At 43.9% G+C, this 16170-nt stretch overlaps 1 pseudogene; it reads right to left on the bottom strand.

The window, feature by feature from the left end:
- Positions 1–1060: 1060 nt before the first annotated feature.
- On the bottom strand, positions 1061–6509 carry LOC134359801 (immunoglobulin lambda-1 light chain-like; annotated as a pseudogene).
- Between the last annotated feature and the right edge of the window lie 9661 nt (positions 6510–16170).

Below are 16170 nucleotides of genomic sequence, written 5' to 3'. Positions count from 1 at the left end.
TGGGGCATTAGCGGAAGTTAGGGAAGTCAATGTTCATGCCATCAGGTTGGAGGTTACCCAGACGGAACATAAGGTGTTGTTCCTCCAACCTGAGTGTGGCTTCATCTTTACAGTCGAGGAGGCCGTGGATAGACATATCAGAATGGGAATGGGATGTGGAATTAAAATGTGTGGCCGCATGCACGCTTTTCGATTTCCGGGCAGTTTTGCCTTAAAAGACTGGCGATTTTTGGGATTGAGTTTAACACCCTGGTCATACCCCACTTGGAGTACTGTGCTCAATTCTGGTCGCCTCACTACTTCAAGGACGTGGAACCCATAGAAAGGGTGCACAGGAGATTTACAAGGATGTTGCCTGGATTGGGGAGCATGCCTTATGAGAATAGGCTGAGTGAACTCGGCCTTTTCTCCTTGGAGTGGCGGAGGATAAGAGGTGACCTGATAGAGATTGTCAAGATGATGAAAGGCATTGATCTTGTGGATAGTCAGAGGCTTTTTCCCAGGGCTGAAATGAGTAACACGAGAGGGCATAATTTTAATGTGCTTGGAAGTAGGTACAGAGGAGATGTCAGGACGAAGTTTTTTGTTTACGCAGAAATTGGTGAGTGCATGAAATGGGCTGCCGGCGGCGGTGGAGGAGGCGGAAAAGATAGGGTCTTCTAGGAGACTCCTGGATAACTGCAAAGCACTTAGAAGAATAGAGGGCTTTGGGTAACTCTAGGTAATTTCTAAGATAAGGACATGCTAGTCACAGTTTTGTGGGCCGAAAGGCCTGTATTGTGTTGTAGGTTTTCTATGTTTCAATGTTAAAAGACTGGCGCTCGTAGTCTCAATGTACTTAGATATTGATAGGTGCCCATGCTCTGTTTATACTCAACTGTTGACATACAAAATATACAGTTTGCCAGAAGAATAATATTTTATTTTATTTAAAAAAAATTCTAGGACTTAATTACAAAATGATTATTTTCTTATAATGTAGATATTGTTGAAGTTCTACTTTTCGAAAGCCGCTCGCCAATAGAAAGGAAACAATCGTAAAACGTTGCCGTGCCCAACCACAAGTAACATCGCGCACCCAGCCGGCCGGCTCTCTCTTACGCACAGCCCGACTTCTGGATGCTTCGCTTTGGTGGAGACCCGAGAGACTGGTGTGTAACCCCGCAAGTGTACACTTCGTGTGAGTTCCACTCGGAGGCGGTCAGGGTGAGGTAACTGCTCAGGCTGTAGGTCTGGTCGTTATTCCTGACGGTTCGGGTCGTCTGGACACCAGCCTTCACGGCATTACCGTCCATTTCCCAGGAAACCTCCACCAATCTAGGGGAAAAATTATTCACCAGACACACCAGAGTCGCGATCCGTCCTTCAGTGATCTGTTTTGATGCGGGTGGAAGAAGAGCAATCGAAGGACGGGTCAATTTTCCACCTGGAATGACAAAAAAAGTCCATATGAAAGAACGATAACAAATTGTGTCTGAATCATTTAATACTTCGTGGCTTGACGTGCGGCCTCTCAGATGGCAAGTTGCGGGTTCAGGTCCAACACCGCAGACGAGTGGCAAAAAGTGGACTGACATTGCAGAACGGTGCCGAATGCGTGTTGAACCATCGGCCTTAGGTTGGTACGGTGACTGGATACGACCTGTGAGATTATTTCAAGAGGAGCAGGAAAGATTATTGTCCTGGACAATGTTTATAACTCAGAAATATCACAATTACATAGCCGCACTGCAATTACTGACACTCTCCCGTGCTAGAATAGGCTGCGCAGTTCCAGTCACAAATCTAATATTTTTTGTCCGCGTCAATAAACACCCTTATATCTGAGGGTGATTTCTCTTATCCGTTGCAGAGCGGCTACCTCGCAGTCTTCACAGTGAGCTGTCATGCTCTAAATGCATGACTATACAAGAAGACTGGAGGTCGCTCTGCTTCATGGGTTTTAACAAAATGACCCAGGATACCAAAACAAACGGAGCGCTACTCGCACACTTCCAAATTCGCGCGGCATCACATACACCTTTCACCTTCAGCTCTCTCCCTATCTCATGCGATGAAGGCAGTAATAGCGAATTTCGAACAATCGCCCTGCGGTGTGTATTCCTGAGTTAAGAGCCGTCAATGCAATAACTGATCCATAAACGCACTTACCACTCTATGGCGATCAACACCTCATAGAAACACGAGCCGCATACTGGAATCCTAGAGTTATACAACAAGAAAACAAGTTCTTCGCTCACTTCGTTGATGCCGAATAAGGCGTCGATCAGCTGGACCCATTCATCTGCATTTGCTCCATATCTCTTTAAACATTACCCATCCGTGTACATCTCCAAATGTACTTTAAACTTCGCAACTGTTGCAAAACCTATTGTTTCCTCTGACACATTTTGCCATTTAACCACCATCTTTGTGAAAAAAAAATTCCTTTAATTTTCCTCCGTCTTCTTAAACCCATGCCCTCCAGTTTTAAGCACCGTGATAATGAGAAATAGACTTTGACCTAAAAGGATCTGGTGCTTTCCCGGCGTATATGACGAATAAACGCTTCTCGCGTTTCCTGCCGGATACAGGTATCCATTTTAACCGACGTTTCAATGGCAAACTCTCCACCTTCATGATGAAGATGGCACGGTTTGTCATCGACATGTCGGTAAAAAGCGATACTTGTACCCGTCTGGAAGCCATTGAGGGGTTTATTAGACGTTCACCGTTCACCTTATGTATTTCCGTCATGAATTAATAAACCTCTAATGTCACACGTCAGCCTCTTTGCGTTGAAAGGAAAGCAATCCCAGTTTATCCCAGTAGTTCATTATAATTCACGACGTCCATCCATGTGGTCAACTAGAGCCCTGCTCACATCAATTGTTTTGGTCACCTCTTCAAAACAGCTAAGTAAGTTTCGAAGACGTGATTTCTCACACATAAAATCATGCTGACTATTCCTAATTTCTTGCCTTTCCAAATGTATATAGAGCTCCTGTCGCAGAATCACCTAGAGTAGCCTTCAACTAATGTTAGGGTCGCCGGTCTGTAGTTCCTTAGCTTATCCTTGCAGTCTCATGTAAAAATGAAACTTTAGTCAAAATTTAGATTTCCGAAAGCATGCATGCCGCTAACAAAAATACAGAAGGCTCTGCAAAGATCCCAGCAATTTGTTCCCAAGCTTGCTACATGATTGAGGATATAGAGACCAAGGTCCCGAGATTTATCAACTGTTATTCTCCTCAAAAACGCCAACAGTCCATTTTCCATAACATCATTATGCTTCGGGGCATCGCATTGTTCATCGCCGATTGTCCGAGTTTCTATGACTTTTCCACTTTAAAGTAGATTAGAAGTATTAATTTCATTCCACGTCAGTCTCCTGAGGATCTACACATCTACGATCAAACTAATCCCTACGTGGAACTTTTTTCTCCCCAGCTGCCTTTCTACTCTTAATATATTTAAAGAATCTCTTCGGATCAACTTATCTGCTAAAGATCTGTCCACATTTGCTCCTATTTTCCTCATTAACTAAATTTCTAAATTCCTTACTTTCCCATCAGCTTTTGCTTGATCTCAGTTGGCTGTGCGTCGCATTTTCTGTGTCCTGAGCAGAACCGCAATAACCTACCTTGCCTTTCATCTGACAGGAACATATTTGCCCTGAATCCCCTGCGTGTCACTTTCAAAAACTTCCGACTTGCCAAACTTCACTGCACCTGCTAACAGCTTCTCCGAATCAATCTTTGAGAGTTCCGGTCCAATCCCATCAAATTTTACTTTGCTCCAATTTAGGCTCTAACTTGTGAACTACACGTATCTATTTTTCAAAAATACTTTAAAAACTAATAGATTTATGGTGACTGGTCCCAAAGCGCTCTTTCAATCGCTTAACAAGCCTCATGTCCTAAAACGAGATCGATTCTGATTCTGGAGACGAAACAGTGGAGCACTTTAACTAAATTCTATACAGTATTAGGTTTCAGGGTACGGTGCTACTGCAGAATTCCCATAACCTGCTGAGGATTGATACTAACGGACGGGCAGTCTAGGGCCTCATCTTTCCATCTAACTCGTGATGTCCTGGCCTTGCCAGTGTTTATTGCGATATTGTAAGTGAAATCGATTTGTGTTTAACTCATCATACTCGTACCCTTGGAGTGTTTGAAAGGAGAACCGTACAGGAATGGATTTTAGTCTTGCAAATACGGAGAGATAATGATGGAAGGAAGTCAATTAGCTTTACTCAGTAAAGTAACTCAAGAATCAGGAGCAAACTAAATCTCCCTCCACACAACTCTGTCAAATACTCCCAGGTCAGACACGGTGCAGTCTAAATATTTGAAAAGTAACCTGAACCCTGTGGCATCGAATACTTGAGAAACCTGTTCTGATAATATAAATCAGAGGGGGGAGGCGCCAGCCATGTAAATCCAATGCAGCAGTTAATATCTACAAAAATAGCCCAAATCCGGTAATTTGCCCTTTCAAGATAACTGCAGAATGATTGCTACAAATGTAGATTACTTTAGTGCAAATAATTGAATGCTCGTGCACTGTACTTTGATTAATGCTACTGTAACAACAAAGAGAATTCGCGTCATCGAAGCTTTTTCAATGTTTGCCGTGTTTACCGCAGCAATCTATGGTGAGGTGAAAGAAATCGCCGTGGAAAGTCAATGGTTTCTGTGATCATCATCCTAATACGTGATAGAAACTTGCAATTGCTCGTTTCAACCCATTTTGTAACAACGATGTACTTATTTTCATCAGTGCTCAGGGTTTAAATGTAGGTGTTGCTTTCAAATTAACCTTCGTATACGGTGTTATGATAATGTAGTTATAGATGGCATTAAGTTGCAAGCAATAAATCTCAGTAGTCTTATGTTTAGAATTATCGAACACATGCTGGTGATAGATTATTCCGAAAGAGTTCTGCCTCTTTTCTATTGATGGAATGAATTCATTGACTCCCTTTCTTATGTAAAACTCTGATGCAAACAGGACGTAAATTTCGAGCGTTCGAAAGTCATCCTTAAATTCTGTGTTGGTCTAAGAGATTTCGGGGAGCTTCTGGTTATCAGACTCTAATTCTCGGCCCGACAGGAATTGAGGGATATCCCCTTCTCCCCTGTTCTAACTACAGTGGCACGTACACAAACTGCTGGAGGAACTCAGCAGGCCAGGCATCATATGTTCTCGCTGTCCCTTTCAATTTACTTGAGTCAAACAGCCTCTTCTTCCAACACACCCTCCCTCCCGAAAATAACACAAATTTAAAGAGCCTCATATGCTTTGAGGATTCAAGGAATTCCGTAAAATTCACGCTGATGGCTTAAATATTTTATCGAAAATTACTTTCACTGCTGATAGTTCTTCATGTCCCTAACTTAAATATTTTCTCACTTTCCCATGTGCGATGCTTTGACTATTATTAAGAGCTGCAAATTATTCTGCTGACAGCTTCTGCATGAACCATGAGACTAATAGAAAATAAAGCTTTTACTCCCAGAATGCTGCTTAATGCATAGAAACGCATCATCGGCATTATGTGCAATGCTCTATGACGTGGGCAATCATGGTCTTATCCTTGACAAATTTGCCCTTGGCAATTTTTTCTACATAAGTGGTTTTCCATTGCCTTCTTCTTGACAGTGTCTTCAGAAACTATTATCAATGCACTTCAGAGAGCATCTGCCTGGCGTCAGTAGTCGCATAATCAGAAAATTTGATAATACGTCCATCCACCACTTTCTCCCATAGCTTCACGTTACCCTGATCAGGGAGCCGAACAGGTAATATACCTTGCTCAAGGGTGACATGCAAGCTAGCAGAGCGAAAAAGTCTCCTTTGGTAGAGACGTACCTCCACACTACCACCCAAATACAATCTCAAAATTGTTTAAGTTCTGAGTGCCATATTCACGTAATAGTTGCACCAATAATCTAATTGACTCCACGTCTTTATAAATTGGATCCCTAAAATGATAAGGTAATTCAACTGCACAAAAAAAACGCTGCTTACCTGTTACAGCCAGCTTGGTGCCTCCACCGAAGTGGAACGCGTTTGACTTCCAATAGTCACAGTAGTAATCGGCGTCGTCCTCCGGTTGAACATTGCTAATGGTTAAAAATGCGGCGTTATCGAAGACTGAAACCTTCCAGAGAATCTATCGGGAATGCCAGTACCCTTTACGTCCCGGCGGAGATCATGATAGAGGAGAAATCGGGGAGTACCATCAGGTTTCTGTTGGTACCAATTTATGTCATCGTTTCCCAAGTTAGTGCCTGACACGCTACAACCGATCTTCACTGTTCCTCTCGGCTGAACCAACAGAGATCCCTCTTGACTTAATGTGATCTCTGCATTTGAACCCAGAAAAATAAACCGGTATTAGATGGCGGGCTTCATGTTAATAATTATCTGCAACAGGAATGCGCTCTAAAAATCCAAATAACTGTTATTAGATACTTACAGGCTGCGCAAATTATCAAGATGACACCCACCCTCCCGGACATCGTGAATTCGGATGCGTTCTGGAAAGTTCACGGTTTTCAGTCAGAATATAACGCTGGTCGGCTCTCCTTGCCTTATCAGTGCAACGAATAGGAGCACGTGATTATGTGCTCTACATTTATGCAAATTAATGCTGCCTTACGAGGCTTAATTGGGCAGCTGTGTTGAGCTCGCCATCTCCTAAGATTTCCCAGCTGGAAATGGCGACATTGAAAAAACAAACTGACAGCAATTTTCCACGTTATACTTGGAGTTCTTGAGAAGTAACTTCACAAATTTGCATCTGCATAAACACCTCAAGAACATCACGCTACCAATCAATTAATTTGTATAAATGTCTAACCTCCCTTTTACAGTGTCAGTTACAGTAAGTCTAAATCAAAGAATCAACCACCTTACTAACCTGCAACAACCCCGATATCCTTCAATAAAGTGACCTATCCATTAGCTTTAGCTGTCTGTACTCTGTATCGTGATCATGCGTGTTCGTTACAATTAAGTAGATTTTTAATGAAAAATCCAAAAATGCTTGAATGTCTCAGTTACTTTGAGTTGTGCCCAAGCGCCAGGAATAAGCGAGAAATTAACAGAATAAATCAAATGTGTACGTCTTGCTGAAAATACTATATATAAGTGATGATATCGGGTGATTAAACATACAAAATCAAATATATTGATCATGATTGTGTTTATTACTTCAACTAGGTTGCCAGGCGCACAGCATATGTTCGGATTCGGAATATTGTCAAGACGCAATACTTATATTAGCTGAGAGTCTAGTTAAAGAGTGATTGATTCGCTCAGACAGGGGCTTTGAGAGTAAGCTTGACAAAGACATTTACTTTATGAATTGTCTTTTATTATAAATTTATATATAAGGAAAAATATTTATGGCATAAATATTTGTACCCATAAGACACTAACAGAAGTAATAGGCGAAACAAGGCGGCAATAAAGAACAACACTGCAGAACTTTACTTTGGAATATTTTGCAGGAGATGGAGTTGGGAAAAAAGTCTTTAAAATACTAGGTAAATAATTGAAAAAAATGAAGCTGCAAACCCCTACTTAATTCGATGATCCTCCAAACCATGGAAACCTCTGCATACAAATATTATTCACGCTAGTCTATTCCCTCGTTAACGTAACTTAGACTATTGATTCACTTTCAAGGGGGGAATAACTCATGCAATCAACGATTGAACGCAAAGTGACAGGCACTGCACCCATTGGCTTCTTTTTCTTCTTATTCGCCTCTTTTAAGTTTTTTAGGTATGCATATCTAAATTGGAAAAAGGCCAATTTTGATGGTATCAGAAAGGATCTGGCAAGTGTGAACTGGGACAAGCCGTCTTCTGGTAAAGGTGTACTTGGTAAGTAGGAGGCCTTCATAAGTGGAAATTTGAGAGTAAAAGTCTTGTATGTTAAAGGTAACAGGTTCAAGGAACCTCGGTTTCCAAAAGATCTTGAGGCCCTGGCCAAGGAGAAAAAGGAGGATCATCGCAGCTAAAGGCAGGTAGGAACAAATGAGGTACATCTGGAGTATGTGAAATGCAAGAGAACACTTAAGAAAGAAATCAGGAAGGCAAAAAGAAGGTCTGAGGTTTGCAATGTGAATGAGGCTTCTTCAGGTATATTACGAGAAAAGGATTGCAAGGGGAAAAAACTGGTCCTCTGGAAGATCAGAATGGTAATCTATGCGTGGAGCCAGAAGAGATGCGGAGATCTTAAATCCCTTACTCACTCTTCCTTCAGTTAGTCCTGACGAAGGGTCTCGGCCTGAAACGTCGACTGCACCTCTTCCTATAGATGCTGCTTGGCCTGCTGCGTTCACCAGCAACTTTGATGTATGTTGCTCGGAGATCTTAAATCCTTTTTTTCCTTTTTGAATCTCTGTTCACTCGAGAGACGGACACAGAACCTATAGAAATGAGGCAAAGTGGAAGCGAGGTCGTGGACCCTATGCGATTTCAGAAGACGAGGTGTTTGTTATCTTGAGGAAAATTAGGGAGGATAAATCCTCAGGCCCAACAAGGTGTTCCCTTAAACTCTGTGAGAGGCAAATGCTGAAATTGCAGGGGACAGAACATAATCATCCTTAACGACACGAGAAGCACCGGAGTATTACACGATAGCTGATGTTATCCCGCTGTTTAAGAAAGGCTCTAAATATAAACCAGATAATTAAGGTCGGGCGACCCTGACATCAGTCGTGGTAAAGTTGTTGGGAGGTTGTTCTAAGAGACCAAATATATGAGTATTTGGATGGAGAGAGATTGATTAGGGATGGTCAGCATGGCTTTGTGCGTGGTAAGTCGAGACGAACCAAGTTTTTCGAGGAAGTTACCAGGAAATTGGATGAAGGCGAGGCAGTGGATGTTGTCTACAAGGCATTTGAAAAGGTCCCGCATGGGAGACTGGTTAAGAAGGTCAAGTTGATCAGTATTAAAGTTTAGGTAATTAAATGGATTAGACATTGACTTTGTGGGAGAAACTGGAGAATGACTTTACATGGTTAGATCTCTTACTGGACGCCTGTGACTATTGGAGTGTCGCAGCGATTGATGCTGGGTCCGTTGTTCTTTGTCATCTATATCAATGACCTGGTTGATAATGTGGTTATCTAGATCAGCAAATTTGTGGTTGACTTCAAATTTGGGAGTGTAGTGTATAGTGACGAAGACTATCAGAGCTTCTGGAGGGATCTGGCCCAGTACAAAAAATGGGCTAAAAAATAACAGATGGAATTTAATGCTGACAAGTGCAAGGTGTTGACCTTTGGTAGCGCCAACCAGAGTAGATCTTACACAGTGAACGGTAGGGCACTAAAGACTGTCGGGATAGGTGTTGGCAAGCCGTACCCTTCTTTCAAATTTCAAAGTACATTCATGATCAGTGTTTACAATGTGACGGGGTCCTGATTTACCCCTATGAACTGTGCTTTTGAAAAAGAGAGAGAGAGTTATATAACACCGATATGTTGTTTTGAAAAGAGAGAGAGAGAGACTAAGACTAACTGTTGGACTGTCACTTTAATGCACTGGAAGTAACTTTTGGATTTCTGCTGAGTTGGAGTTGGAGATGGCACCGAGCAGCTTGTAAGTTGCTATGGTGACCGAAGGCGGTGTTAAATAATGGACACTCGATGTTATGATTCCCGGCAGGTTGTTGACACTCCTCAAGGACTTTTGCCTGCTTGCATTTCTTCACAAAGAGAGGAAGGAGGAGTTATTTGAATGACAATTGATGCTCAGCACGAGAAGATAAAATAGGAGGTCAGATGATAGACCTCAGACACATGCTCTGGACACTGAATGAGCATTGTTGTGCCCGCAGGAAAAGTGGGTTTTGGAGGATCGATCAGGCGGATCGATCAGTAGCTCTTGCAGTGGAAAGAGGAAAAGGGTTGACTGGTGAGGAGTTATCCATGTGTCCACCTTGGCCTGGGGGATAGCTCCACCACAGAAAACCGGTCCCCTTTGCTAAAGTCACAGTCGGTGACTTTTAAAGGATTTCTGAGGACAACGAGAAGATCGAACGGCGTCAGCTCACTTGAACACTCAAATCTCTCCCTCCCTCTCTCTCTCTCTCTCTCTCTCTCTCTCTCCATCACTACTTAACTAAATACCATGAACTGAACTGAACTGAACTTTAGTCATCATCGTAAGACTATATCTTTTTACCCCTAGACCTAAAGAAGCTTGGTTTTTCATACATATATTTCCACACTTACTGATATACTTACTTATATATGTAATCATTGCTAACCTGTTTGATTTATCTACATTTATATTACTGTTTTGCGTAGTTACTAATAAATATTATTAGTTAATAGCAATACTGGACTCCAAAGTGTTTTCCATCTCTGCTGGTTCTTTATTCCTGTTACGGTGTACGTGACAAAACTGGGGGTTCGTCCGGGATATGAACAATTTGGTCGGGAGGCTTGTTTGAATTGATTGGGAGAAATTCCCTTTTGATTTGGTTGTGTGGAAATACAGCAGAAATTGATGTTATTATTGAGGATAAGCTTCAGCTTCAGTTGGAAAAATTACGAATGGAGCAAGAATTGAAATTGAGACAGCTCAAGAGAGAGGCTAGAGAGGCAGCAAAACAGAGAGCAAAGGCAGCAAAACGGAGAGAAGAGGCAGAAAGGCAGAGGCAGCTCGAGAGGGAGAAATGGCAACGTGAGGATCACGTGGCAGACAAGCAGAAGCGGTTCGAGCTGGAAAAAATAGAGAGGTTGCAGCAAAGAAGTTCAGTGTCGGACCCTGATGATTTTTCCAGCTCCGAAGGGCTTGTTTTGTGTGATAAATTTAAAAGTTGTGTTCTTGATGATGTAAGGGCATACCCAGATGCAGAGGATGCAGCTACCCTGCAGGGGGTTGATAAAAAAGCAGACGAAGAAGTTTTAACCCACGAGGTTGAGTTTACTCCAGATGAATGTTTGCCAGAGAATAGCTGAGAGGTTCGGGATGACCTTGAATTTGAAACTGAGACACATGATGACAACCCAGAAGAGGCAGCTGTTCCGATTGAATGTGTTCAGGTTGTTGAAGTACCTCTGAGTTCACAGGATTCTAAACCTTGTGTTGAGGCTCAGTTGAAGTCTGAGGTGTCTGGCTTGGTTAGAAAAGAATGCAGTTTTTTGTGTCAGATGATCTTGGTTCAGTGAATAAGGGGTTAACCTTGGTACCAGTGGATTGTGAGGATTCTCAGTCATTTGTATTAGACCGTGTTTTAAAAGTTGGTGAAAAGGTGGAAATTAGTAAGGTCAGTGTTGCTGAAAATAATGGGAAAATTGCTCTTCCTGGACCTTTGGATAAAGTGCTGGAAAAGGGTGGATTGGTTGCGCGACTCTTGACCCTGCTTGCAGGACGAAGTTTGGACACCTACAAGGTTATGATGTTGTTGAGGAGAAGAAGAATTGTTATAGTTTTGGGGTGGAAGTTGCTAAGGAAGAAAGTCAAAATGGAAGTTGTAATCAAATGAATGTATTGTTTGGCCTCTTCCATAATGTATACATGGTTTTCATCAGCCTGGTGATGGTGCTGAGTTTAGTAAACAATGGAGGCATGTTGACACCTCTCCAAGATAAGAGTGTTTCAGCAATTCAGCTGATGAATAAGGCTGTTGTTGAGACCTATGATGGCAAAACCAGAGGTTTAAATTATAATGATGTGTCACAGTCTTTTCTACCTTCCAGATTTCCGCAGGACTTAGAGGGTAGTAAGGCTGAGGAAAGCAAGGAGAAAAGGAAAGGTTTGTCCTTATTGAGGAAGGAATTTATAGTGGAACAGAAGCGAGATTCTGAAATGGTGGCTTTAAAGGAGATAGCTCTCACAGGAGAGGAGGTTAAGAGAGAGTCAGTGGGGTGTTGATGAGGAGGTGGATACCAGCCACAGTGCCTGCAAGTCACGTGGTGGTTCTGGAAGTTTACAGGGCTGAAATTTTAAACATGGCTTACAGTATGCCTTTAAGTGGACATCATATAGTGAGAGAGACAGTGAACAGGATTACGAAGGAATTTTACTGGCCTAGTTTAAGAAAGGATGTTGTGAATTGTAACAGGGTTTTCCATACCTGTCAAGCTGCTGGGAAATCTAATCAGATTATTCAGGTAACACTACTTAAACCAGCGGTCCCCAACCACCGGGCCGCAAAGCATGCGCTACCGGGCCGCGGCGAAACGATATGATTTGGCGATATGAGTCAGCTGCACCTTTCCTCATTCCCTGTCACGCCCACTGCTGAGCCTTTACGCACGCGAGGTCAAAACCCGCGCGTCATCCATGTCAGCGCGGGAAGGAGATCAACTCCTCAAACTTGCAAATGACGGCGGGCTGAAAAGTGTTTGACATAACATCTCTGCCGGCATTCCGGATCAATGTCAAGGCTGAATATGCTGAGATAGCTACGGAAGCACTAAAAACATTGCTTCCATTTCCAACATATCTCTGCGATGAATGTAACAAAAACTAAATTGCGGAATAGACTGGACATAAGGAACCCCGTTCAAGTATCGCTGGCTCCCACTGATTCAGCGATATTGGTGCGTTGCAATGATTTTATATGTTCATACGAGGAAAATATGCGCTGTATTTTTAATATCCAAACGTTACTTAAAATGTTATGATGCTATTATAAGTGACTTATATAACCATATAACAATTACAGCACGGAAATAGGCGATCTCGGCCCTTCTAGTCCGTGCCGAAAGGTACTCTCACCTAGTCTCACCGACCTGCACTCAGCCCATAACCCTCCATTCCTTTCCTGTCCATATAGCTATCCAATTTTTCTTTAAATGATAATATCGAACCTGCCTCTACCACTTCTACTGCAAGTTCTTTCAACACATACTTCAAGCTCCCCATCCTCCCCTGATGATTGACTTATCACTATATTCATGCGAGGAAAATAAGCGCTGTGTGTTTAATATTAAATTCGTTAGATAAACCCTTTTAGAAACGAAATTGAGTGTATTAGCCACTTATTACCAATATTCCGGTCGTGATTAACACCACCTCCACCCCCGAACAGAATCGCCAAAAACGGTTTGCAGAGAAGAATAGCGGCAGGTACACGCATGCGCACTGGTGCCCGGGCAAGGCTTCATGGTCATTGTAGTCTTTCTCGGGGCAAACCCTACTCTTGTCCGTTCACAACCCTACCCGCCCCCCCCCCCCCCCACCGCTCCCAGGTCGGCCAGTCCGCAAGAATATTGTCAATCTTACACCGGTCCGCAGCGCAAAAAAGGTTGGGGACCCCTGACTTAAACGAATATCTGCTTTTCGTGAACTTTTTCCTAGTGTCCTTGCAAAGGAAAGTTTACAAGATCGAATCAAAATAAGACACTTGGTTGCTAGAATTACAGCTGGGAGAATTGTTATGGCACAAAATGGAGTCATGGAATCTGATAATGGAGTGGAAAAACATGTTTACCCACTGAATCTAGTCTCACCAAAATGTCAGAATTCCATTGTTTTGGAAAATATTACTGATAAGGTCCATCAGGTCATATAGTGCGCATGCGCCGGTCGTACATGCAGCCTGTTACAGTTGCTCCGTAGTTTTTTACTTCTAAACTTTTTAACTTAGTTATTTGTTGTATTTTTTTTCTCACGGTAGCACGTTGGAGCTGCACCCTCTCTAACACGCTGGTGGAGAGAGTTTTACTTGTTTCTAGCGCTGGAAATAGTTACATTCGGACACGTCTCGTTAGCGTGGCAGCAGGATGGCCGCATTGCGTATTCCAGGGACCAACTGATTGCGCTCATGTCCCCCGGTTTAGCAAACAGAGCAACGGACATCCCGGCTGAAATCTGGAGGAAAACATCAGAGGATGCAGAGGGGAATCAAAAAGGCGAGGGAAGAGGACCGGGTCGGGATAACAGAGGCTTATGGAGAAGAGAAGTTATAAGCCGTGTCTCCCCTCTCTCATCATGGGAAATGTGAAGATCGCCTGGGAATAAAATCGACGAACTGACGGCGCTTGTCAGGAGTCAGAGAACATTTCGGGAGAGCAGTGTCATGTGCTTTACTGAGACGTGGCTGAACGAGGACATACCCGATCGAAGCGTTTCCATAGAGAGCTTCCAGACCGTTCGGGCTGACCGGAATTGCACTGAGAGCGGTAAGCGTAAAGGAGGGGGCTGGCGGTTCTCGTAAACAACAGATGGTGCAATCCTGGGCATATTACTATCAAGGAACGTGTTTGTAGCCCGGATATTGAACTTTTTGCTGTTGGACACCGGCCTTATTATTTGTCAAGGGAAATCTCGCATGCAATTATGGTTGTTGTGTACATCCCTCCCTGGGAAGGTCAGATCACAACCTGGTGCATCTAAAACCCTGCTACGTGCCCCTGGTGAAGAGTAAACCAGCAACCTCGAGGACAGTGAGAAAATGGTCGGAGGAGGCTTATGAAGCGCTCCAGGGTTGTTTTGAGGTGACAGACTGGCAGGCACTCTGTGAGCCACACGGAGAGGATATTGATGGGCTCACATAGTGCTTCACTGATTACATCAACTTCTGTGTGGACTGCAATGATCCGACAAGAACTGTCCTTTGATATTCAAATAGCAAGCCATGGGTGACAAAGGACACTGAGGACATCCTGAACGCTAAAAAGAGGGCATTTAGAGATGGAAATAGGGAGGAGCTGAGGGCAATACAGAGGGACCTGAAAGCCAGGATCAGGGAGGCTAAAGACAGGTATAGGAGGAAGCTTGAGTGGAAACTCCAGCAGAACAACATGAAAGAGGTCTGGAAGGGGTGAGGACCAGCACTGGGTTCCGGCAAACTAGCAACAGAGGAGCTCAACGCAGTGTGGACAGGGTCAATAAACTTAACCTGTTCTTTAACAGATTTGACATTGTGACCCCTGCCCATCCCCCACATGAGCCATCTGTTGTCGGACCCAACCAACACCTATTGCACTCTCCCCCCCTACCCCTCCTCACAGTCCCGCACCCTGCTATCATGACTATACCCCTTCCCCACACGAAACCACCACGGTGGGCTTCACAGCTGAACAGGTGAGAAGACAGCTGAAACGTCTCAACCCAAGCAAGGCTGCACGACCGGATGGTGTCAGTACCAGGGTGCTCAAAGCCTGTGCCCCTCAGCTATGTGGAGTACTTCGCCATGTATTCAACCTGATCCTGAGGCTCCGGAGGGTTCCTGTACTGTGGAAGACGTCCTGCCTCGTCCCTGTGCCGAAGACGCCGCGCCCCAGCGGCCTCAATGACTACAGACCGGTGGCATTGACCTCCCACATCATGAAGACCCTGGAGAAACTTGTTCTGGAGCTGCTCCGGCCTATGGTCAGGTCACACTTAGATCCCCTCCAGTTCGCCTACCTGCCCCGACTAGGAGTTGGGGATGCCATCGTCTACCTGCTGAACCGTGTCTACGCCCACTTGGACAAGCCAGCAAGCACTGTCAGGGTCATGTTTTTTGACTTCTCCAGTGCATTCAATACCATTCGCCCTGCTCTGCTGGGGGAGAAGCTGACAGCGATGCAGGTGGATGCTTTCCTGGTGTCATGAATTCTTGATTACCTGACTGGCAGACCACAGTACGTATGCTTGCAACACTGTGTGCCCGACAGAGTGATCAGCAGCACTGGGGCTCCACAGGGGACTGTCTTGTCTCCCTTTCTCTTCACCATTTACACCTCGGACTTCAACTACTGCACAGAGTCTTGTCATCTTCAGAAGTTTTAGGATGACTCTGCCATAGTTGGATGCATCAGCAAGGGAGATGAGACTGAGTACAGGGCTACGGTAGGAAACTTTGTCACATGGTGTGAGCAGAATTATCTGCAGCTTAATGTGAAAAAGGCTAAGAAGCTGGTGGTAGACCTGAGGAGAGCTAAGGTACTGGTGACCCCTATGTTCATCCAGGGGGTCTGTGTGGACATGGTGGAGGATTACAAATACCTGGGGATACGAATTGACAATAAACTGGACTGGTCAAAGAATACTGAGGCTGACTACAAGAAGGGTCAGAGCCGTCTCTATTTCCTGAGGAGACTGGGGTCCTTTAACATCTGCCGGACGATACTGAGGATGTTCTACGAGTATGTGGTGGCCAGTGCTATCATGTTTGCTGTTGTGTGCTGGGGCAGCGAGCTGAGGGTAGCAGATACCAACAGAA

The sequence above is a fragment of the Mobula hypostoma genome, chromosome 2 (assembly GCF_963921235.1).
Source record: "Mobula hypostoma chromosome 2, sMobHyp1.1, whole genome shotgun sequence".
NCBI lineage: Eukaryota > Metazoa > Chordata > Chondrichthyes > Myliobatiformes > Myliobatidae > Mobula > Mobula hypostoma.
This window is presented reverse-complemented; position numbering and strand designations above follow the sequence as displayed.